This window comes from Anarrhichthys ocellatus, unplaced genomic scaffold (genome assembly GCF_004355925.1).
Source record: "Anarrhichthys ocellatus isolate YVR2014 unplaced genomic scaffold, GSC_Weel_1.0 scaffold28, whole genome shotgun sequence".
NCBI lineage: Eukaryota > Metazoa > Chordata > Actinopteri > Perciformes > Anarhichadidae > Anarrhichthys > Anarrhichthys ocellatus.
Window position 1 is genome coordinate 842831 of NW_022280058.1, and position 21372 is coordinate 864202.

At 42.2% G+C, this 21372-nt stretch overlaps 1 protein-coding gene across 3 annotated transcripts in view; it reads left to right on the top strand.

Moving 5' to 3' along the window:
- LOC116392051 (protein ELFN1-like) overlaps window positions 1-21372 on the top strand; it is a 102140-nt gene that overhangs the window by 60399 nt on the left and 20369 nt on the right. Inside the window, exons 2-3 of one of the 3 annotated variants that reach the window (XM_031863183.1) lie at window positions 3106-5531; window positions 8175-8239. The gene's annotated coding sequence lies outside the window, so the exon portion shown is untranslated. Of the gene's footprint in view, window positions 1-34; window positions 5532-8174; window positions 8240-21372 lie in introns of those variants that run through there. The other 2 variants (XM_031863182.1, XM_031863181.1) reach the window with 2 other exon arrangements.

The following is a 21372-nucleotide window of genomic DNA, read 5'->3' on the forward strand; positions in this document are numbered from 1 at the left end:
CACACACACACACACACACACACACACACACACACACACACACACACGCATGCAAATACACTGACGCACATGGAAACACACAGATATGTTTACAGAAATTATGCATGAGGCATGAAACTACGTTTTTTCAGAGTGGCCATGTGCATGATGAGCCAGAGACGAAGAGAAAAATGGAGAGAAATAGAGAGAGAATTGACAAAGAAAAGGACATCTACCTCTGGACTTGTACTACAAAATCTCAATTCTATTCAGCCTTTAATGTCAATGTCAAGTAGCAGATTACCTTGCCAACATTGGCCACCAGAAACACAAATAAACTTAATGGCCACAACTTGAGTGACTGGTGGACAACGACAAACCTGGCAACCCTAATCAAAGTCACCAATGACCTCCTCCTGTCCTCTGATGACCACTTCCTCAACATCCTGATACAACTCAACCTCAGTGCAGCCTTTGACACCATCAACCACTCCATCCACATCACTGGCACAGCCCTCTCCTGGTTCGAATCATACCTCTCCGACCGTGAACGGTTCATTAGTATCAATAAATTCAAGTCTGACGCAGCCACAGTCTCTCAAGGTGTCCCCCAAGGTTCATTACTCGGTCCCCTCCTCTTCATCCTCTACTTGCTCCCCCTTGGCGACATCATATACGCCACCATGGTCTCCATTTCCAACGGCAGGGGACAACATATACATCTGTATTTTTAACTCACCTGCCACATTTATTACATCCCTTAAATCTACATTGTCCATATATAAAAAGGACCCCAAGCTTTTCCAAAGAATGTTTGTATCCCTTTTAATGATAAAAGTAATCTTTTCCGGAGTTGTGTCCATTCCTTGAACTCAAACGAACACATTTTTGGGACTAAAAGAAGATTATTGAAATGACAACGCTATATGAGCAACACCAGGAAGAGAGACAAAGTTGTCCAACAAAAGACATCAAGAAAATGAGAATAAGAAAAATGGGAAAGGGGTTGGACAGATGCTGCATACTGAGCCAGCAGATGGTAGAGTTGGAAGGAAAAAGGGAAACGAGGGAGAGAGAGAGAGAAGCGGAGTAAGAGAGCGAGTCATCCACATAGCCTAAAAAATGAGCAATAGAGGGAGGAGGTTGTTTTAAAAACTTAAGAAGCTGATGAGAAAGTACAATGAGAAACGCACTGAGCACAAACTAACACGCACAATCTTCAACACTCACTGAGTAGCAGATCACGGAGCAGTTGAACCAGAATTAATAATTTAAAGCAATGAGTGACATGGTTGCAGTCTCCCGATGTGCGTTTCACTTTGAGGCGCACACTCTCACACATTATGCACAGAAAGCCCAACTCCTCTCCCTCTCGTATGTGCATCTATGCACTGCATTCTAATTGCCTCCTTTACCAGCCAATTAAATGGCAGTATCTGTCACCATGACAGCTCATTAGTAAATCAGCATTCAGCTTTCCGGCAGTGTGTTTCCAGGCGTGTGTGTGTGTGTGTGTGTGTGTGTGTGTGTGTGTGTGGATGTGTTTGTGTGTTCTGTGGCCGTGTGCAGCAGTAATGCCTCCTAACTTTGCCCAGTGTGCAACAGCCGATCGGTGACCCGAGCATGTGTGGGCCTGTGTGTCTGGGAGTGATGCTGTTAGCAGGACATAGACAATGTTGTTTTCTGTCCTGTGATTGTGACTGTGCATGTGAGCTCTGATTCGTATAGCATTTTGTATCTGTAGTCACTTCTGAATCCGTTTTCATTTGTTTGGAGGAGAGTTGAGCTCCGCGTCTGGCAAAACATCGGCAGGCTACGCAGGTTTTGACACCCTGCCAGACAGGGAAGGTCCCAGCAGAGCATGCTGGGAGTAATGACTAACAACAATGGCGTTTTGCCTCGTAACCACAGGAGTTCAATTATTATCTCTACTGCCGCAACTCTGACTACTTTATATTTAAGTCCAACGGAGGTTAATTGTATTAATTAGATTTAGATTTAGATTTGACCAAGAATCCACCCTGAACTGATTTAAACCTTAGATTTTTAGCTTCAGTTTGCCATGGTCAGTCATTGGATGTTTCCTGTCAAAATGCTCCCTGGGAGTCGTAGTTGACTTCTCCACTCATGTTTTTATATACGCAAGCTTGTACTGCAAATGCCACTTTTTGGTTAAACAAAACAGATACTTCATTGTACAGTTGATGGACAAGTTTTGATGAGGAATCCATGAAATTGGAATAACCATCCAAGCCTTAGGAGTACTCCAACTGCTAGTCTCCTGCAGAAAATGAATGATTTTTTTCACTTGTAAAATTTTGTATGCCTAAAATAACTCTTCCCACTTCACCCACCTCTTGCAAAATGATGCTTGTCCTTGACTTGTAAGCTACAATTACTAGAGCAAGTTACATTGCATGTCCATGTCCCTGCCTGCACAGGGACAATTGTGTACACTAACCCGTCCACTCGGAGCCTAAAGAACAATGTCTGACCAGGTGTCCTGCTTTATGTGGGACTGCACGTCGGTTTTATCCCTTGTCCCGCGTACCACATATTGAGACGATGTCCCGCATTTTGATTGTCTCCAGTTTTCAAGTCAACCCACTGAAGGACAGATCGGTTTTCTAAAATCTGTCTTTCATTCAATGGCTGTGAAGAAAGCAGGGAAGGCTGTCATATGGGGGCTGTGTTTTATGTCAATCAAACCGTGCATACGTGGGTCAGGTTAAGGTTAACCTGTCACCGTCTTTGATATGCTACGCCCAACGGGGAACATTGTGAGTCACCGCAAAGTCACAAACAACGCAGGTTTAGGCGGAATATGATCGGAACTACTGCTAAGAAACACAAAGCGACACATTACAAGCTAAGGGGCAGAAGAGAAAAGTTTATTTTCTAAGTCATGTAGACATTATATACAAATTTTAGACTATCTCTCATGATTGGTTACGTGTTCCTTATTGTCGCACACAAACAAACTCTTTGTTCTAGTCACCCTATATGTGTCACCACAGTGCTGCCATCAGTGCATACTCTTGTGCTCGTAAAGTGGGAAGGGAAGAGCCATCAAGTCCAAGTGCAGGCTCCATGTCTGCATGAAATTTTTACAAGATAGCTGTTTAGTTGTTCTTCTCTAGGTTTGGCCTGGCTGCCGGCTCGATTCTTCTCACCGCACTCCACGCCTCCTTCAGACTGTTTTGGCTTCAGATTGTGTTCTGTCCTCTCCTGGTAGGTGTTCTTCACATCCTCCATTCTCCTCTTTAGCTCCCTCTGGACAGACTTAACCACCTGCCGGTTCCCAAAAACCCTGAGAGCTCTCTTCTTTCTATTTAGAGGGGATTTGATGGCTTTGTATTCTAGAGTTTGTCCTTTGGAAAACAGCTTTTTTTTTTGTGAGAATCATAAGTGTCCACACAGACGCTGAAGTAATCCGTAATGCCGTGGGAGAATCCTCTGATGTCCCACAGAGCAGGTTAAAGTCTGTGCATTCATTAAAAGTCCAGTAGACCGTAATACACTCCTGAGACCAAACACTCACAGTCCTGATGGCAACAAGGTTTCTGCTCGACAGCAAAGAAGCATCAATCCATAGTTTGTTTTGTCGGTGGAGGAGAAGGCGATGGATCCAAGTTCTGCTTTTGCATGAGCATAAATAAGATGAAGTGCCCTTGTTGACAGTTCATCAAATAAGTAAGTGGCCATTTGGGGCCAGTTCAACAATCTGTAACCACAACATTGACACATTATCAACTTATGAAGTTGTTAAGGGGAAAGTGTTCGCAATCACTGGTGTATTTACACACCCAGCAGACACTGAGAAAGCATTTATTTGAAGCCGTATTTCTGGCTTCATGAAAATGACCAGATCCAATATCGTTGCTGCTTTGAGCTTTGGTTTGGTCTTCTTCTACTCCTGAGGGAAATATCTGACTCATTAGCTGCTAAATGATCCAACATGTTCACTGGCTAGTCATTCGTTTTGTCTGCTTTCTTCTGCTTGAACAAGGTTGATGAGAGTGATCAGGGTGACGCTAAAGTGATGCTAAACGGCTTCGTGGAGCTGAGGAGAAGTCAGTGATGAACCAAAGATGATTATCACCAAAGAGGGACCCCTCTCACATAAACACAGTCATTGCATCCATTGATTCAATGTCACACTGTACTACAATATGACTTTTTATATGACATACTACAAGCACTTTTGTACCTACTACCTTCACACAATTTAAATGGGTTTTCCCATTTAGCAAAGCTAAAAGTGTCTTTCGCCATGTCATGTCCCGCCCCAGCATCAAAAGCGAGTGCATCATCTCAAGGAAGTAAAAATGCCATTGCTTGTGTCTTTGAAGTGTGCACTTGCTCTTTACATTGTTCAATGTTAGCTGAACTCACAGTAACTCAGTAGCTTGCATTTCGCATTGGACAAAGTGTGTGCAAAATGAAAGAAGGAGCGACATGGCCAGAGGGAGGAAAAAAAGCGAGTGAGAATTGACAAATATTCAAAGTGGCTGAAAAGGGTTAATCCATAAGTGTAACACATTTGATCTGTTTTCATAGGATCAATACTGTTTGTTTGTTATGATCACTGCATTATTTATATTAAAGCAACACATATCACATAGTAGATACGCAGTCAAGAGCTATAACATTCAGAAGAGTCTGGGCCCAGGCTGCCATGACCGGCTCCGTGCACCCTGAGCTTGCCTCCAGCCAACTTGATTATTTTTCCCCCCACAACAAATCAAATATCCCACGCTGCAGACCTCCCACTGATGGAGAACAGCTAAGTGTGACTCACTCACAGTGCTCCTGGGCTTGCTGGTCACTGTTTTTAGCCTTTACAGAGACACTAGTCTGTGAGCATAACAATAAACACCCAGCTCCTCTCTGCTATCCTCTCCGTTCAGCCAAGGGGACCACAGAGGGGCAAACGCACTGCTGATGCACAAGGAATAGCTAAAGAGTGCTGCGTGAGTGTGTCTGTGTTTGTGTGTGCGTGACAGTGCTGCAGTAGTTGTTTAGCTAATTTGCCAGCAATAATGCATCAGAGCCTCCGATTTGAGTTATTGTTTTTCTGCAGGCTTTCTCATCCATCTCTCCCCTCGTGCTCTCTCCCTTTTGTTTCTCTTGGTTTTTTTCCCACCAAGGCTACGAGACCTGCTCTGTTTCCTCTCGCACTTAATGCTGCTTCACCTGAATGATTTTCATTTGTATTGTTTTCAGTGAAATGCTTAATGCCAAATGACAGATACAATAAGGACCAGGTGGGCTAAAGCCAAATTTCCCTCTGAGACCAACTGTCCGCACGTTGAGTGCGTGCGTGCGGCTCTCTATTGGAAGAGTTTGTCTTCATGGCCTGCAGTGATTAGAGAACGTTGGTGTTGTTTGAGATGAAATACTGATCTCTGCAGTAGAGCTCAGAGCACAGGAGCGCTGGGATATTGACTGAATGTCTGACTGTTTACTTTGTCCAACAGGCTCATAGGACTGCTTGGACACACATGCAAACATACGTCGATATCGCGACATGTGTTAGCAGTATCTTTCAGGTGCCAGTAACACTCAACAACTACTCATTTGAAACCGTTTGCTGTTCGGCTTTTTCACTCTTTTTTTCCCAGCATCCCTGTCTTCCTCATTCAGTCTTTCTTCCTTTTGGTTCTGTCCATCTCTACATCCTCAGGCCTTCTTGCAAATAAAGAAAGAATAGCTGCTGTGTGTGTGTGTGTGTGTGTGTGTGTGTGTGTGTGTGTGTGTGTTGCTGTGTGTTCAGTTGTGTAACAGGGCTGTTTGTTCCATAATTCTTTTTTCTTTTCTTTTGATTGTGCAAGTGTAGGTTGAATGGTTGAATGGATTTGGTTCAAGGAGACTTGAGCTGTAGACTTTAGACATGACTTGACTGAAGACTCGACTATTAGGAATTGACTTCGCCTGAGACTTGAAATCAAAAATATTCAAGTCTTAAGAAAGACTTGACCTTGTAAAATACTGGAACATTTTAAACATGTTAGGTCTATTGAAAATAACATCTCATTGAAGTAAAAACATGATTTCCGTATCACATTTTCAAATACTGACCATTTTTGTGATTACGAACTCCTGAAAGCACTTGCACTGTTTGTAGAAAGACTGATGACTTGAGAACTGACCTGTGACTTGCTTTGGCACACTTGAAAAATAAAGACTGAGACTATGAGGGGGTTGTGAATGAACCTCCATCATCAAGTTTTAAGCCAACACAGATGTGAGTTCCATAAAGTACTCATGAAACTGTTGGGAAAGTAGCATGATAGAAAAAGCACAGACTATTGAATATCAATATTAATCAGTAATTGAATCACATCGGCAAGACAGAGATTAAAAGACTTGATTGAGACCTCAAATAGATTTAGACTTGACTTGTCCCAAAAGCTGTTGGGTAAGCGCCACATGTATACCAAACTATGTGTGTGGTATTGGGGAACTAGAGCTGTGGTGATTAGTGCAATGCTGCCTATCGAGCATGTATTTTTCCTTTGCCCGCGTCATAAAATACTGCCGGATTTTTATGTCTGTTCTGCACTGACAAAAGGTAATTCCCTGTCAGGAGAATGCTTTGAATATACTTTAAATGAAGGATCCTGTGTTTTTCGTAGGACTCACTTTTGATTCAAAAGACTTCGTGCTGCTCAGATGACAACCTCTGCGTGCCAAATGATCTCATAAAGAGGTTATGAAGCAGCAGAGCACCTTGACAGAAAACTCAACTTGTCAGAATAGTGGCTGTATAATATAAACATTCAGTCAATTTGCATCATACTATCGTGCATAATGTAGATAATCAGATTAATTAGCTGACATTATTATTTCATTATTTTCAGATCGAAATTATACATTTGGATTTGCAAATGTGCTGCAAGGGAATGAAATAACACATATTATCATGAGAACTATAGGTTTGATAGACTTACAGGGATGAACAAAATAAAAAATCATCGAATAGCACGTGATAAAGAATATCATAAAAACGTTTTAGCATAGTATGCCATGAAAATGTCATCGTGTGGTAGGTCATAAAAAGTCGAAGTATAATAAAGATGGTATACCATAACAATATTTAAAAAAGTTATAGCATAGTATGCCATGGAAATATCATAGTAAAATATGTAATAAAAAGTGAAAGCATAACGTGAAATCAAAATGTAACAGCCTAAAAAAGTAATATTTAATATCATACAAAAGTTTCTAGGATAGTGAGCAATAATTCAGTATTTCATAAAGCAGTAATTGTATAGCGTGTGAAGTCATAGTATAGTATATCAATATATCTTTGTGGAGTTGTGTCCAATATGTTGAATCAAGGTTTCTGGTCATGTTATTGAGTCTCACTGTTGTGGAGGAGCTTGTCATATTTTGGTGGCGGGTTGGACAAAATAACAGGAATACCTCAAAGTAGACCAGGAAGCTGTCATTGCTGGGCCATTGTAGGCCTACTCTTATTGTTTTGACTACAGTCTGAACAATTGAAGTCTTTCTTTACGTCTCTTTATAGACTAAACACACACATTCACAGACACAGAGAGAGGTCTACTTGACACTTAAGGATGTCAGAACAGTCATGTGAGAGGATAAAGACGGCTGTAAACGCTCTCTGTAGGAAATTGTATTTTTGCTGTGAGGCAGAGGCTCAGATTAGCCTTGGAAATAGGAACTCTTTCTCGTAGTCTCCCTCTCTCTGTCCATCATCGTCGCCAACTGTCAGACGTTGCTGTCATCCTCAGCCGTCCCTTCATCTGTCTCTCTAATGGGAATCCCCCCTGTTTTCTCCTCGCACTGCCCTTATTTCAACAATCCCTCGCTTTTTTTATCCCATTTATGAGTCCATCCCTCCTCCCCACTTTGACACACATAGAGCTTTGAGGTGTCCTGTTAATTGCATTATATAAATCATTTTTCTTATTATTATTTAACGAGTTTCACTTTACTGCAGTAACCAAGTGAAAATGCTGAGTCCAACCTAAATTTTCACTACTTTTTTTAAATCTTTTTCTTTCCTGATGCTGCTTAACTGTTCCTGTTTTGAGATGTTTAATGTGGCAGACTGTCAGTCTGTGCTGCTGCCTAATAATGTATTAAATCTCCCACCTTTGCCATTCTAACCACCCTCTGCCTCCTCTCGCCCCCCCTCTCACCATCTTCTCTCTTCTTGATAGTGATGTGAAAAGCGCGCCGAGGCTGAAGGCTCTGCTGGTTTCGGGGAGGCCCTCCATCTGCAAAGGTAACGACGTTCTCCTCCTTCCTCTTTGCCTCTGTCTGTTTTCCATTCTGCTCTCCGGGTTCCGCTTCTGAACGCCAAACCTTCGCTGCTAGAAGAGAAGACGTCAGCAGAATACAAAACATTGCTTTAACAGTCCGGACAGAAAATGGAAGGCAGCAAATATTAAGAATAAACTTTACACCTACAGTAAGCTTACAAGGCTTGCATGCAGTTATACAAGCGCGCGCGCACACACACACGCACACACGCACGCACGCACGCACGCACGCACGCACGCGCGCGCTGAACAGGATATTCATCATGTGATTTACCCGTTATTTCCTTTGGGAACACATTCCTGACACAAATACTGGAGTGTATTTGGTATTTTGTGTGTGTGTGAGAGAGGGTGCAGAAAATCCTATTTTCTTTTCCCTCTATGAAAAATTGTGAGCTGTCAAAGGTTTAAGGGTTACAGCCACCCAAGGACGGTAAGATTTGTACCAGAAAAACAGAAAAGCTCAATGTACACGCAGCTTAACGCTGTGTGTATCAAGTAAACAATGCTGTAGTTAATCACATTTAGCTTATCCAACATTACAGTACGATCTATATATTTTAGAGCATCTCGCATATTAAGGTCGGATTTTTCCGCTTTTTTTTTCCCAAATAAGAATGAAATCGGTGTTGCCGTATCACACGATGCAGTTGTGTTTCAGTATTGAGGTGTCTTCAAATCACTGACTCAATTCTCTCGAATCAGTATTGTAACAGTAACACATATTCACACCTAGAAGCTTCCCAGTACAGTCTGATCTGTGGTTCACTGAGCACTCTGGAGCAGTGGTTGAAGGCAGGTTAAGGGCCTCGCTCAAGGGCCTCTCACAAGGGGTCACAGGGCAGAGCTGTCGATGTCATTGAGGGCACTAAGTCTAAATCTTTGTCCTTTTTTTCAGGGAATATGGCAACCCTGAGGGTAGTTTTATTCTATGATTGAACAAACACTTGGTGGATATTTTATGCTGATTCCAGTATGTTGAGACTGTATATTTCAATTTGATTCCTTTTCTTGTAGACACCCAATAATTTATCCACCAGGATGTTATTTTGGGCAGTGCTGAGAAAGCTTTGAAACAGACTTAATGTTTCAAAGCTTTCATTCTGGACCTTCATGTTGGGAAGTATAATTAAAAATATATATATAATCTAATAGTTAACTGAATAAATAAGATGGGTGTGTTGGCGGGAACTGGACTCATCTGAAATTGTGGTTACAGCTCCAGTGGATGTTGTTTCAGTTCTCCTTTCTTAACCCTTTCCATGTTGGTGTTGCAGGGACGCATAAGCATGACAACATCTTGTACACAGTGGACTTAACTCTAACTGAGCTTAATTGATAGGTTTTGTTTAGATTTCAGATTCAGGGGATAACTTGTGCTATCTTTAAAGCTATGAACAATATATTCAGTTTCCCTCAGCTCTACAGATGTTTTTTTTTCATTTCTTTCACAGCTGGAATGGTACTGGTTTAGACTCTGTTAACATAGTTCCCAGCCACAGTAACAGCTCCAGGAGTTGGTAGAGACCAAAAACAGAGCTAAAATAAAGTATCCAGAGCTGAAGATTAGTATCTGCCAGGTAGCCACAAACACAACTCTAAATGAATGTTGTTGTTGCTCAGTATCTGTTGGATGTGTGACTAGACATCTGTTGGCTAAAAAGTTCCCCATATCAACTTAAAGCAAGAAATAACATATATTGTTTGTACAAATAAAAAGCTTAAGTCATAGGGGATAAAAGCCACTTAATGCTCTTCCTTGGTCTGGTATGACCAGCAGCTTATGGTGTCTAATGTTAGCAAACTTTAGACAGATGTGTAACTGCAGCCTGGTCTAACCAAACAGCGTTCTAACTCTATTTGCCAAACATTTTGTGAGTTATCGCGAAACATTTTTTGCAATTTCACGCCGCGGCAATAGACTCTTATAGAGCAACTGCTCCAGGAGTCAGGTGACGTATGAAGAGCGAGAAAGTCCTTCAAAAATATACTTTTTTTTTAATACATTCTGTTAATTTGTACGCACTAATAACTCCTTCGGGGGAAAAAATTAAATCATTTTCTAAATTTTACCTCTGAAAACTGCCAGGCTCCGATGTCTATCAGAGCAGTGCACAAATAGAGATTCTTAGAACAAATTAACAGCGGGGGAGTTGGCAGATACTATCTAACCTGTCTGCCACGATCAATAATCTCTTCAGCTGCACCTCGGACTCTGAATTGCAGTCACGGTCGCAGTGCGGGAAGTCGTCAGTCAAACCTGGAGTTATCACAGAGCCCCATCGACAACATTCATGTGCAGCGGAAAAATCACGGGGCTTCATCACCGAGGGAAAAGAAGCGATAAAGATGGAGAGAACATCATCATTATCTTCACTTGCATCGCTTATATTGCCACCGTGACCTTTATCAGTCATCGGTTTAATCACAATCAACATTAGTCCGACCTTCACAACTGTGTGTACATCGTTGTGGGTCCGTCTGTCCCTCAGTTATTCTCGTTGCCTCTCCGCCAAACAGCGTCTCTGATCTCATGTGGCCTCCACGCTCCCGTCTGTCAGCATTTACACACCAAATGATGTTTGACCAGGATTCAAGGCTTTTCCATTTCCACCCCCTAATGCATGTGAATGACCTGTTTGTCTGTCTGCGTATGTGCATGCGCCTGTGTGTGCGAGGGGCTGTGTGTGTGTGTGTAAGGGTGTACGTAATGAGGTGATTTTTATTCGTCCTCTCTGTCCTATTGCCCTGTCAAGACCACCGATTCAATTTATGTGTCGAGATAGGAGAAAGATTGTGTGTGTGTGTGTGTGTGTGTGTGTGTGTGTGTGTGTGTGTGTGTGTGTGTGTGTGTGAGACAGAGAAAGAGAGAGAGAATTTCCTGCCAAAGGATTCTCATCTTTGAGCCCAGAATCAGAGATGGATGCAGAGATGAATGCTATTTTTTGCCAGCCTGTGCTTACCTCTGTGTGTGTGTGTGTGTGTGTGGGAAAGAAGATGGAAATCTCAAATTTAGCAACTTGGCATAAGCGTGCATGTGTGAGAGAAAGAGAGGAGGAGGAGGAAGAAGGGGGCAGGAGAGAGGAAGAGAGGGGTTGTTGGGTGTGAATAGAAGAGTGTGTGGAGAATTGTATTTATATGGACTTGAATCGCATTCTTAACACTTCACTTTAACTCTCCTATTTAGCATTTTAAGCAGTATACACTCAGTTATCATTTTATTAGGTAGACCTAGCTGAAACCAATGCAGTCTAATACAACAGTCCTGCCTTGAACTCTCCCTTCAGGACGGTTCTAATGTTTAGTTTTTAAGACGTGTTGATGTATGTATGGTCATTTTGGAGGCCGCAGTTTGTGGCGCTGTTGCTTTGCATCTCATTATACAGAGAGGTGCTTATTCACAGTACCATCTTTGATGTAAATGGAGTGGACAAAGTCGCCTAAGTACTCGCATAACGTGGTACAAAAATGTAGCGCTCCATTCAGTAATTGTTTGATATCAAAATCCAGGCAGAAGTTAATTGGGGAAAATAATTTAGTGAAATATAAAAGGTGTTTCTAAGAGACAGAAAAAGGTGCAGACTCAAACTCAAGCTATTGCGCAGTAGTCATAATAGACGCCTTAATGACAACGTCCCTTAATGACTCGCATTGTGCTTTTGTGACACTTACCCAGCAGAAATGTCTGCTGTGCAGAGGAAGTCACAACAATGAGAACTTGAGATTCAATGAAGTTGAATCCTTGAAAACTTGACTTGGTAAAATCCTGGAACAATGAAAATAAACACAATAGCAAAAATCCGGGCTTGCATGATCACAGCTTGCAACATGTATTCATTTTGTTCTCGGTCATGTAGAAACACCATTAACACAGCTGTAAAAGCAGAGTATTCTGATGCTGTGTTGTTGTAATGGTCAACGTTTGTCTTTGACCGCGAGATACAAACTCATCGTGCAGTGACCCCTGTGGTCGAAAACTCCACAGTGTCCCTTTAATCCGTTCACAAGTTGAGTCCTGGGGCCTCAATAGAGTCTCCCACAGGGTAATTTGTACAAGCATGATTTTTACTCTAGCAAGACGAGGAGCAAACAGCTTTACACATCACCCCAGACGTGCATTAAAACACACGTCAAGAAATAAATTATACCCATCCCTGAGTGATCAATCACGAGGCTGTTATGACTCGCAGTATGTAACGTAATGGTGCGTAGTGGTACAATAGCTGCTGCGGGGCTGTTAGTGCATGCTGACTAAGCACGATTAAGTCTTATTTTGTGCCCTACGATGATGATTTAAGTTATTGCTCAGGGAAACTCTAATCGAGGTGTGTCAGTGCTCATTCATGGTGGAGGCTGTGAACTCTGCATTATGCTCATTCTTCTTTAAAATCTCTTATAAGAATTAAAAATGAAAATAAAAAACCTGTCCAGGAAGTAAATATAGTGCTCATTAAAAAATGTGAAAAAATCTATATAATATATATATATATAAAAATTATAAAAAATTTATTTTCAAACAACAGTTTTTTGAATTTGTTTTTATTTGTTTCAGTTGTCTCTCTTTGAGGGACTGGTGCAGAAACGGCTGTTTGCTCCATATTTTTCTCTTCACACTACCTGAGACATTTTGCAGACATCATTTTCTGCAAACTACAGTAAATAGCAGCAGAAAACACACCAATATTTGGGTGTGTTGGAACATAAAATTCAGGGGAAAATCAGACCGGTCAAACCGGTCTTCTTTTTAAAAAGGCAAGTTTTTAGGAACCTGGGAAAAATACTGCGTCTGCAGGTTTTTCCGTTTTGTGCCTCCCCAACTTTCCTGCTTTTGACCAAATATACTTTATCATAGTCCTTACGTTACAGATGACACAGAAGCCGAGCTAGAGATTGAGCATTTCCCTTTAATATAGCTCTCGTTGATTTGATAAAGTAGGAAAGCATTATTGTGCGCAGCCTGATGAATATCATTAAAGCCGTCGATCTCTCTCTCAGGTTGGGTGTCGGCTCCAATAAACAACTAAATCAGACGAGTCAGAGCAGCGCGCACAGCAGATCCATCTTGGTTTATTGATAAAGTTGCAGCTGCAGAAACATTTCAGCACTCAGACATTATCAGCACCACACTCTAATTATGTATCTGACTGAACAGGTGCTACGTGTGCCATTTGTAAACACTGATACGTTTTTGTCAAATTAATAATTACAAAGCAGACCACGTTAAAGACAGTCCATAGCTTTCCAGCACATTTCCCATAAATAATACATTCCTGTCTTCCTGCCACTCTCTGGCATACATCTGCATACATTTATAGTCTTCTTGGGTTTTCTGTAGAAGATAAATATGTTGTAATTTATTTTTCTACAACATTCTCATTCCCTTCACATTCTACAGCAGCAAACTAAATCTGTTTATCTGCACTGCACAAATCTCCATATTGTCAAGTCATTAATTATCTTAAATGGGTTTTTTTTTTTACTGGAAAACAAGCAAACAAATCTGCCAGCGCAGTGTTAGTTTCAACGCGTTGCCAATACAAATTAACAGTTTAATGTGCGGAATGAAGTGTTTGTAGACAACATTCGACTTTTATTGTCGTCTTTCAAGATGATCATACAGGAAGCTGGTCGACAAAAATCTCACTGCTGATCCTTTTTCACTTATGTTAAAAAAAAAAAAAAACAAGACATTTGTGGCTCCGTGACTCAGTATCGGACAAAAATGGCTCCAAAGAGACGGTGGTGTGCTCCAATGAGTTAATCATGGGATGCACTCGGCAAACAAACACTGATGGTCTTGAAGAAAAAGGGTTGAAATCTTCAAAGAACAACAAAAGAGCAAATAGCACACACGCAGGAGTTATATGGAGTTTTGAATGAATGTATAAAAAGGTCAGGCAAGCATCGTCTCCTGATTTGAACCCTGAAGCGGACCCGCCGGGGTCGAAACCACACAGTTATTTAATTGTTTCATGAGCAGCTTTTCATCCAAACATTGCCCCTGTGAGAAGTTTGTACATGTTTCACAGAAAAATACCTCAGATAACCCACAAATTCTGATTCAGAGGGATTTAGAGGAAAAGTAAGAAGCCGCCAATCCTCTCAATCTCTTTTGCGTGCACTGATTATGCTAACGTCTTCAAATGTAGGTGGTAATGATGCGTTTATGTTGAAATGCTAAGCTTAGCGAAGGCAATAGCACATGATGCATGTGAGAAAAAAAACAAACAAAAGTCCCAGGAAGATCCTGTCAGCAGCCTCGTGGTTCATTTGTCTCCGTGGCGTAGCGGTGACAGCTACGCCACGGAGACAGAGAGACAGACAGAGCAAAAGAAGGACGCAGAGAATATGATGCAGTGCCGGCTGACAGTTGAAAGAAGATCAAAATCAGCCACATAACTTCTCCTCGCTTTAACACGGGCCCACACATCCACGTGCACAGACGCCTCCGAGATGTGACAGACGATCGTCTGGCAAGGCGACGCGTGCGAGGAAAACCGAAAACCAACAAAACGGGCAACAAAGTATGAGGAGGTGTGTTTCGTATGCAGAGGAACTACCGGGAACATAGTGGGACGGAGCACAACAGACAGTGTGTGTGTGTGTCTGAGTCTGTGCCTTTACTGTGTGTGGGGGCCTTAAATAACTTTAAAAAGTGCTTTTATCGACGAATGTAAACAAGGAAACCCCAATGAACAAATACGATAAACTGTGATATACAGGTTAACAGAGCTGCAGCTGGAAAGTTTCTGGTTGACGGTTTTCCTTTCATTCACACAAATACACACACCCTCCACAACACCACACGCACTTCAAAAAGTTACGGTTTTAATTCGAATCAGATTTCAAAGTGCGTACATGCTCTGGGGCAACAAAGATGAGCCTCAAATAGCCGATTATCTGCTGGAAATTAGCATCTTTGCCTGTTTGCAAAAGTCTGTCTGTGTCCCCTAAAGCATTTAATTTGAATTCTTCAAATGTGAAATTTGCAAGGTAGGACTCACATTCACAGACAGATGTCTCTTGGGATTATGCAAAACGGCCGAAACCTCGCTGTAAATCTGCAGCCTAGTCAGATCTTTTCCACCCGGCACCTAAAACCATATTAAATCTTCCCCAGTAGCCTACATTATTTTGGTGAGGAAAAATGACTAATAGAATAATCCCCCGTCCTCGCTTTTGAACCATACTATAAGATCATCACAAATCCAAAACAATGCCCGACTGTCGTCGGAGGGAGAGGAAAACCAAAACTAAGCTGTGAAGAGGTTTTTTTTTTTGGGGGGGGGGGCTGGAGAGGTACTGTGAAAGAAAGAGCTCATTCCTAGACATAGTGGGCTAAAAAAGTATTTAAAAAAGTAAAGTGTTTTCCATCTAAAATGTCGTGAAGTAGAGCTATAAGGTGCTATAAGGTGGCAACACATGATAATGCAATGACAACCTCAGATTTGTACAGCAGATGGGTAAATGTTAAGCTAGTTAAATTCAGACAGTGTATTCAAATTAGAGCGTATTGTTGTGTTAATAATAGCTACAACACAGACGCAAAGGTCACTTGCTGCTATAGGAACAGGCGGGTCCACTGGTGCACGACACTGGTGTGTGTGTGTGTGTTTGTTTGCCTGCGTTTGTGTTTGTGAGACATGTGATCTGACAGAATTGATGATGACACATTTATAATCTTCAGCTGGAGCGTCTTTGAAAGCGCCTGTATTAAAGCGTATCGCATGTTTTCAGGAAAATGTGACATCTCGAAGATAAGAGCATGAAATCATCAAGTGTAGTGGGTTTTCCTGCTGTTCTAGAAGCGTTAAAGTCACAATTTTTCAAGCGTGTCGGAGCTGAATTATGAAGAAATATCAACAGGATATCAACAAAAAACAGACACAGACTGAAAAGTCTGACTTCTATCAGGACCAATATGTCAAACACTGCTGGTTTATCTGAGAAGGAAATAAATATGTTTTTGTTTGAAATCCGGGAAAAAGAGCATTGGTACAAAACATCATAAATCATTAAGAAGAAATGGAACTTGATGGAGAAGATGATTCAGGCAAGGAATTAAAAAAGTTAGCTCTTGTGTCCGTGTTCCTTTTATTTTCTGGTTCTATTTAATCAGATTTGACAGTTTGAATTATTCTCTTTTTGTGATTTCCACACCCGGGGACCTCAGAGTTTATGGATGTACTTAATCTTCAGTGGACAACGTATAAAAAAAAAAAAAGGCGTAGCAGGCATTACGATACATCCGAGTGGTGTCGAATGGCCCTTTCAATATGTGCATGTTCGCCAAGTATTCAAACATGATACAGATGAAATGTGGAGGTTAGCATAACAAAAGAAAGGAAGCGCTGGTGAAATACGACGGTGGCCAAACTGATTATTAATAGCTTGATGTGTCTGAGAGGAACTGTGACTGTGGAAATGAAGCTTTGATGCGTGCACCTCCAGCTGGCTCAGAGATGTCCGTCAAGCTGTTACGGCTGCTTGAGTAAGCGATTGTTCCCAGAGTATTTACACAAACAGTGGAGGTGGGAAATGATTTCTTTGCCGTTATTTCGATTAATTATTTGTGGGGCCTTGTCACAAGCAAATCCAGCCGATGTGCAGACTCTCCAGTTTACTGTCACTGACTCATTTTATCACTTCTGAAACCAAGGGCATCTATCTGCTGCTGTAACAGCCCCCTACTATTCTGGGATGTGTTTCCTGAAGACCTGGTTGCAGGGATTTGCTCCCATTCAAGTACAATAGTTAGGTTGACCACTGATGTTGGGCGATAAAGCCTGACTCACAGTCAACAGTGGTGTTGTACACATTCCTGCAAGATTACTTTGTAACACAGTCTGCTGTACCTTCCAATTTATAAAGCCAGAAAAGGAAACGTTTGCGTTTGTGATAACTTTCGTGAGACTTCCTTATAGTATTTAAACAGCTGTTTTTGGTGTTTGTATCCGTTAGATTGCCACCAGGCTTTTGCTGCAGAAAACATTATGCTTCTTCCTCCGTTGCTACTGCCTCTCTCTCTCTGTTTCTCTTTCCCTCTTCTTCCTGTTCTGTCAGTGGATGTGTTTGCGTGAGAGTGATTCTGTGTTTGTGTCCGGGATGTAACAACACATTTATCACACATTGTGCTAACCGTGGCTCGCTGCCTCCTCCTTTCCTTTCCAACCAATGTGTGAACGTGTTCTGGGGGACTGAGCGTGAGTTTGCTTGTGCGAAGGCATTTTGTTTACACAAAATCATGTTTTATGTATGTAGCGGACGGAAGCATTGTGGGCTGCAATGTAACGCACGTCTTAGGAAATCAACCAGCTCTGCATTAAAGCTGTGTGTGTGTGTGTGTGTGTGTGTGTCAGCTATTTATTGGACGATTCAGTGAAGCGGCATCCTCAGGTCAACGGATTTTATGAGGTTTAGACACAAGGTTTACTGAGATCACGTACACTGAGCGTGTCCGTGAAGGGTCATTCCAATCACACCTCTTGAGACGCTGTTGCTATGAAATGACCTTGGTTCCTGTTGGTTTGCGCGGAGTCGGATGAAGCTCTAGCGGGATGAGGCGTTGACCTCGACTCACATCTGGTTGGTAGCTGCTTTGTGGCTCATGTCACAGAGCAGCTTTCCGACACACACTCACAATTCAAGTTATGAGGCGCGTACAATGTTGTTTTCCGCGTCCCCTGTACACTGAAAATAACGAGGCTGCTGGTTCCCATGATGCCCGACTAGCCGAGTCACCCTCCCCTCACGGCCAATCAAGTGGCGGACACCCGCTCATTAGAGCTTAAGCAGGCAGTCACACATTGTTGTACGTACACCCACACACACACGGTCTGACTTCACCTAATGCTGATTTAGCAGCACACACCATCTGTCAAGAATGATTAACCTTTCCATCAATCATTGGTTTCTCCATTATTCCAGACACACGTTCACAAAGCAGACACACACCGGCTCTCACAAGTACGAGTGAGAGCGCCGACATATTCATATAAACATGTTTTTATCTCCAATGTTTTTAAATGACTGCCTGCCACTGATACAAGTTTATGTTTTTAAAAATCTATTTTCCTAATTAGCCTTTAAGCAATGTGTTCCTAGAATAGCATTAGTTATATTATTAAAGGTATGATATAGTCATTGTCTCTTGCTGTTGTTGGCGAGAGCAGTGCACAGCAGTGGTCAGGCGAGCTAGATAGTGAATGAAGAGGGGGACCAAAATGTTATTTTTCTGATTGTTTCACAGTGGTTATGTCCTAGAGCACAAATAAACAGACCCACACCTCCTTACAAACCTGCGGGAAGGTGCCAGATTGTGAGTGAATGCAGCCAAAGGCACGCTTTATCTTGCCTGTCTGCTCTGTGTGTGTGTGTGTGTGTGTGTGTGTGTGTCTGTAGGTCACACGTACCCTATAATAATAGAACAGGGGTGCAGTTAAAACATAACTACAGTACGTAAGTACAGTTGTAAGATGGGTGTGCTCATTACAAAATGAGCACACCCATCCAGTCAACACACACTCACTGGTCTTGACTCTCAGATGGGTTCAGATGAAATGATGCTCTTGAAGGTCCTTTGGGTGTTTCTATAAAGCATGTGTGTGTTTCTGTATTTATTGTACTGTATTGTATCTGCATTTTCTGCTGACACACAACTGCATTTGCACTCATGAGCAACCACAAAGGCATCCACATTTTTCAAGCCTGTGTGTGTGCATGTGTGTGTGTGTGTGTATGTGGTCCATTGGCCTGTTGTGTCATTGAGATGTCGAGACTGTAGGTGCCCTGCAGCTATTGTTTGGCAATTTGTGTTTTAGTGCAGACTAGGGAACAATACACTATTCGATTTTTGAGAAAGATGACACACTTCATACACAGGACAATACTGAGCTGAGAAAGAGTTTAGAAATGTTTGGTTACATTGTTAAAGGAGCCCTGGGCGGGATTTTTATGTGAAACTACAAAACATTTACCAGCCTAAATCACAAAGTAGAGCAGCATTAGAGAAGAACTCCAAACTAAATGAGACACAGAGGATTTGGTGTGTATTGTACCAAGTATTGTTGTTTTGCTACCAGTAGAGATGTATCCAGTGTCCTCCTGCCCACATATTGCCAGCTTCAGCATCAGTTGAGTTTCAAAGTAAAACGGTAAAGTGTTTGTGTAATCGATGTAGCTTGGTGAACATAATTTAATCTTTTCATAATATTTCTTATCCAACAGTTTCTCTTGGAGAGATGAGTCACAGCTCACGTCAAGTGAAAGCTGGACTTTACTAGCTGTCTTTGGCAAAGGATTGTCCAGCCATGTGCAGTTTACATCATATTTTGACATTATGTTAGATGATTAATTGGCATTAAAGCCTTGCAAATTGCCAGTGTGCATAATCGCAAAGTTCAAGACCGCACACTAAAAAAGTAAAGATGAATTTTTATGGCAGCTCAGCCGAGACAGCTGCTGTCATTTCATTCAGTGGCAGGGTCACCGCTCGGGGCCAGAGCTGCACTGGAGGAGCAGGACGGCAAAATCAGGTGGGGCAAAATGTTAGGACAAATCATTAAAACCAAATTGACAATTTCAAAAATGCTGCACAGACCAGACGGGGCTGCAATGGTACTGAGAAAAGACACAGGAAGCCTATGGAGTCAAATCAATGTCAAAATCCGCGAGCACAAATGAGATCCACGCGCGCGCAAATCAAACAGCCGCGCACGTAAATTACTTTTGCGAGCGTTTTAACGTCACTCCGCGCTGAATATCTCTGCCCGCGCGAGCAAAATTGCAGCCTGCGAGGAGAACACCATGCTTTGAGCGCGAGGGGCGTCCCCCAGCGCGCAATTAATATCACTGCTCTTCCGCTCGTGAAACGAGTAGTTTTCCACTCCATCTCAGAGGTAACTATTGTACTTTTACGAGCAGAAGACCAGTGAAAGGTGTTGCGCGCTAGGGGATGCCCCTCGCGTTCAAAGCATGGTTTTCTCCTACCAGGCTGCAATGTTCCTCGTGCAAGCAGAGGTATTCTGCACGGAGGGATGTAAAAGTAATATACATGCGCGGCTGTTTGATTTGCACGAGCGGGACCGCTACACACACACACGCGCGCTTTGATCTCATTTTGTGCTCGTGGATTTTGACATTGATTTGCCTTCATAGAAGCCCCATTCCAAGCTCATGGTCTGTTGTGCAACCATCCTCTACATTTCCCATGCTCTTATAGAATAAATGACATTTGGACAAAAATGAGCATTTTTGCTGTAAAATCTTGTCATATGCACAAAGTAAAGTAACCCAACACACTGCATTTCCAGATGCAACCTGCGTGTACTCTTTGCCTCAGTCTGGCTGCTTCAGCTCCAAAAATGACACCATGACAGAGACCATGAACACAATCTGCTCACTTCAAAGCAGCCATTTATATCGCTAAAATGTTACCCGGTGTATGTTAAAGCAGATGGTTTCTGAAAGTTTGTAATCATAATGCGTCACAGTGCGGGTGTTGGCGGTTGCTGCACAAAAAAAAACGAAACATATGTTTGTGTGTGTGTGTGTGTGTGTGTGTGTTTTTGTCACGTAGTGTTCCATTATTTGCATCATTTATCTCAATTGCCAGTCCCACCATCACGGCAGAGGTTGTCTGTCTCTGTCAACACAGCAGCAGCCTGGATAGCAGGTGAGCAGCATTCCCATTACGTTCAACTAGTCGCCAACCAACTGGTGTCTGTCACACACAAGCAGACACACACACACACACAAAGTGAACAACACCAGCTGACAGGCAGGCAGACTTACAAACATGTGCTTCGTGCCAGAGTTACAGGTCGTGTGAATACTTTTAACCATAATGTGTTTATCAGGAAGTGGCAGTGAAAAAGGGATTTTGTGAGTGTGTGTGTGTGTGTGTGTGTGTGCTCAGCGGACATGCCAATGTTGCTTTTATAACATTTTACAGTTGGCTGCATGTATCAAGACGAGAGGGAAATGAACAGCTTGAGGTGTCTGAGTGATGCCTCTTCAGCTGCTGCTAGGTGTGTGTATGTGTATGTGTATGTGTGTGTGTGTGTGTGTGTGTGTGTGTGTGTGTGTGTGTGTGTGT